Genomic DNA, 4641 nt, shown 5'->3' with positions numbered 1-4641 from the left:
TGGCTTTCTATAATTATCATCTAATTAGATGTCAAAAAGTTCTTTGAACAAGTGGTTGAATGAATGGAATTGAGACCCAGCAAAGGTTAAGTACCTTGTCCAAGATGACAGAGTTCAAAATATATCAGACTTATCTCTATACAGTCCAGCAGGCCTGCTGTCGGTACCAACAAAGAATAAGCATGCTCTTGTTGTGAACCAGACTTGGCACTGGTTTTCTCCCGGCTGGCTAAGGGTTAAACAAAATGTCCCAGCTGGATTTGACTGGCTTTAGAAGCAGGAATTCTATGCATTTTAAATCAAGAGGTCCTGGGTCCCAACAGCTGGAAAGTTTCTTGCGGCTGGAAGGGCCAAATCTGAGTGAACATTCTGTATTATCTTATTTCACCTTAGAAAGTAGAAGCTAGGTTATGGAGGGTTGGCCATGGTTGAAATTTTTTTTCATTTCTACTGTGATCAGAGCCAAGTGGGCATATTTACCATTTTCCCAGTAAAATAAAGAGCAAAGTTTGCCGCCCCCCCCCCACCCCCGCCACCAACAATCTTCCAAGTGTTGCAGATTTAAGCATCTATTAGAATCAAAATCAAGGAAATATCAACAGCATTCTGTGGCTAAAAACCCATCTTACTTTTTCTGAAAACATCATTCAGAGTTTGGGAATAACTCCAGAGAGAATAAAAGACATGTAACTAGGATGCTCGTCTGTCAGTATCTGACTGGCAAAAGACTAGCCTGGAAAAGAGACCATGAGCTTCGCCTCACAGATGGGCAGTGTGAACAATGAACAAAAGCTGTGATGCAGCACAACAAGCCCGGCTGCTGTCAGAAGACTTGGGGCAGGTGATGTGCCTGCTCGAGCTTTGTTTTCTTCATATGAAAATGATCGTAACAATACTTCTCACAGAACTGCTGTGATGAGGGTGATTAGGAGAAGGCATTTGGGCAGGCTAAGTCGCTTTAGTCGTGTCTGATTCTGTGTGATCCTGGGGACTGTAACCTGCCAGGCTCCTCTGTCCGTGGGATTCTCCAGGAAAGAATACTGGAGTGAGTTGCCATGCCTTCCTCCAGGGAATCTTCCAGACTCAGGGATCAAGTCTGTTATGTCTCCTGCATTGGCAGATGGGTTCTTTAACTCTGGAACCACCTGAGAAGACCTATTAGGAGAATAGTTTTATGTTAATAATAACAGCTCAAATTTTTCTGTGTATGTGCTCAATTGTGTGTGACTCTTTGCAACCCCATAGACTGTAGCCCACCAGGCTCCTCTGTCCATGGGATTCTCCAGGCAAGAATACTGGAGTGGGTTGCCATGCCCTCCGCCAGAGGATCTTCCTGACCCAAGGATTGAACGTCTGTCTCCTGTGTCTCTTACATTGCAGGTGGATTCTTTACCCACTGAACCATCAGAGAAGTCCACTAGCACTTACTATATGCTAAGGCATTTTTCTGAGTATTTTTTCTTCAATACTGACTTATCTCAGAAGCAACTTGGGCAAATTATCCTTTATCCTTTCAGCTTTTATTCTTTCTTAAGAATAAACCTCTGAAAATTAATTTTACTTACCTCAGAATTGTTGCAAAGATTAAATAAGTCAATCTAGGAACATACTTACTCAGGTATACAACCCATGGTAAGTCCTCAAAGAGTGTTAGCTATTCGGATCCATTATGTTATACGGCCTAGTGGTAATTAACAATATAATATTGAGTCCCCATGAATATTGCCTGCATGAGGAGGGAGAAGAAGTGGACAATTAGGATTTTGGTGACTGTGAGAAGTTTCCATTTTGTACCTCCATATAGACTCTCCTCCTTGCTCTGTTCCCAGGGAGGATAAGATATATGGGCTACATCAAGAGCCCATATATCTCACCCTCTGACTTCTGGTTAGCTCAGCTGATGCAGAGCCTGAGCAAAGAAGGAGGAGGGTGGGAGGAGAGTGAGGTCAAGGCATTCATTCCCTGCTTCTTCCCTGTAGGGTTCCTGTGGGCCATCTGGCTGCAATCCTTGCTATGACCCTCTTCACACAGCTTTTTCTCTGGGGCTCTACATGGGACTTCCTCCCTTAGCCCCTTCAGGCCAAAGGATAGTAAGTGCCCTTTGTAGCTAGCTGACAGCACTTCGCTATCACTTGTGGTTTCCCTGTATTCTGCTCAACTTTGGAAACAGTCCCCTTATCACACTCTTCTTGAATTGCCCAAGCAAGGCCCATATCGTCTTCCTGGGTACTGTCTCTTGTGTTCACGCCTTTCCTGGGCTAACATCCAATACAGGTAGCAAACACTTTCTTCAGAGGAACAAGTTCAATCATTTCCAAATTGGTCCCCCTGGTGTGTTTCTTTTACACATCTGTACTTATTCTACTCCCTTCCCATCTCACTCACATGGGAGGATTGTGACCCTGTTCAGATTTTCTACACAAGGCAGTGGAAGGACAGGGCTTGAGGACTCTGGAGTGTGGGTAAAAGGGTGCTGGATGAACTGGGGTTAAACAGTTTAAGAATGAGGCCGGGAAGGTGCTAGTAGACTGGAAGAAGATTAAAGAGATCCAGGGACTAATGATCTGCACGAGGCTGACGTTCAGGTGATCAGGGAGTGAAGAGAAGAGATAGCTGAAAATATAAGAAGTTCTGTCTGAGGGTGAGATAGTAGGTTAACAGGGTTAAAACAATTATAAGAAATGACAAGAGCCACAGTGTGTGGTGGGATTATGTGGACTAAGTGGAACAAATGTGTCAGCCACCGTATTTGAGGAGTTCCAGGAAATGGACGGCAAGGTGAAGGATGAGTTGCCCATGTGGTCACTTGAAATCAACAAGGATGAGGTCACTAACACCAGACTGGTGCTGGAAGGACAATGAGCTACGTGCTGAAGATGTCAGTGAAACCTGGGAGGGAACCAGGGGGTTAATCAGTTCAGTTCAGTTCAGTCGCTCAGTCGTGTCCGACTCTTTGTGACCCCAATAGATGACAGCAATAGAAGGGACAGCTATGTGGCACAACGTCTCGAAGGAGTAACTCCAGGGCAGTTATTCCCATTTGTGAATGTCAATGCCTCTAGACCCTAAGGAAGATTTATGGGAGAATAAACAACCCCCTGTATAATTTGACTCATAGCAGAAAATAGATGGCACACTTACTAATATTTTGGGTAAAACATTTTAGGACAGTGGGAAATTAGAGTAAGAGATGAAGGATTCCCACTTGGAGAGGAAAGAGATCATGACAAACATGTTTATTTAAATGCTGACCTAAATCTCTAAAAATCTCAAACATTCTTTCCCATAATTTTACCTTCCCAATAGAAATGTTTTCATACTCATTTTTTAGCATTTGTGTAATATGTTCTTCCTTTAAATACTGTAGTTTTGCAAGAATTTCCTGGTTTAACAATAAATAAGTCCCACAAAGTTACACAATCCATTTCTCATAGTTTGCTTGAAAAATGAGAAGAAAAAGAACAAAAGGTCTAGGATATGAGATTAGTTTCCACTTGATTTACTGTAAAATACAATTTTCCATTTCATTTGGTGTTTTATCTCTAGAATCAATTTTAAACTTTTTGCAAAGGAAAGACTGAAAATAAGAGGAATATTTAAACAATACAAATACATTTCTTGAGGCCAACAGAATTCTTCATGGTCACTTTTGGTCTCTAGCTGTTCAACTTTTGCTTCTCTTTTTAGAGAGAAGCCGAAGTTTACTTTAGTTTTGCACTTAGAGAGGGCAGGATCCTATTTCAGGCTATATGGCACGTTGCCTATTTCCCCCGCCATCCACTTTCTCTTCTTTTTCATTTCCCTGGATTTATCACCGGACTACGACCACCCAGAATAGAGGTAGTATTTCCCAGCCTTGGTTGGCTTGACCACATACCTGTTTCAGCCCATTTGATGTATTTGAATCCGTTGATGAACAAAGTTCACTGTTCAGGTTGCTATGAGTTCCACAGAATTTGCCTTGATGGATAGGAGCATAGAAATTAGCATCTTTTTCTGCACACATCAGGTGTATCATGTGGGAGCATTGCCTAACCTCTTGCTGCTGTTGTTGTTGTTTAGTTGCTAGGTCATATCCAACTCTTTTGCAACCCCATGGACTGTGGCCACCAGGCTCCTCTGTTCATGGGGTTTCCCAGGCAAGAATACTGGAGTAGGTTGCCATTTCTATCTTCAGGGGATCTTCCCCATCTGGGGAATCAAACCCACATCTCCTGCATTGCAGGTAAATTCTTTACTGCTGAGCCACCAGGCATGTCCTAACTTTGCTGCAATCTGTAAAATGAGAATAATATATCCACCTCATGGGGTGATTGTGAAGATAGGGGGAAAAATGATACTAAAAAACAGTATTTAACTGGGCACTTCCCATGTGTCAGGATCTAGGTACATGAATTCTGTATCACACATTTAATAAATGCCAGCACAAGGCTCCCAGCCTCCTACCCATACTGTGCTGCCCTAGACTCCCAAACAAGTCTACATGCATCGTGGCCCCAGGGCTCTTCCCCGCAGCACACGGGTCAGAATTCACAGGGACTTTAGTCTCATGGGACAATCTGAGTGAAAACAACACTTCTGTGTTCAAAATAGTTCCTTTCCTACCCTTGACCCTGATATATTGTAGTTAAGCCAAATAAC

The 4641-nt window shown here is 42.9% G+C and overlaps 1 long non-coding RNA gene across 1 annotated transcript; it reads right to left on the bottom strand.

Moving 5' to 3' along the window:
• Positions 1 to 553: 553 nt before the first annotated feature.
• LOC147350350 (uncharacterized) lies at positions 554 to 4275 on the bottom strand. The gene is made up of 3 exons (XR_015149256.1): positions 3878 to 4275; positions 1615 to 1726; positions 554 to 1155 (listed from the first exon to the last, which is right to left on the bottom strand). It is a non-coding gene; the product is annotated as an uncharacterized LOC147350350 (long non-coding RNA).
• Between the last annotated feature and the right edge of the window lie 366 nt (positions 4276 to 4641).

The sequence above is a fragment of the Bos grunniens genome, chromosome 20 (assembly GCF_055505025.1).
Source record: "Bos grunniens cultivar Pamir isolate PY7600 chromosome 20, Bosgru_T2T1.0, whole genome shotgun sequence".
Classification (NCBI taxonomy): domain Eukaryota; kingdom Metazoa; phylum Chordata; class Mammalia; order Artiodactyla; family Bovidae; genus Bos; species Bos grunniens.
Note: the sequence above shows the minus strand (reverse complement) of the source record. Positions and strands in the feature narration are given on the sequence as shown.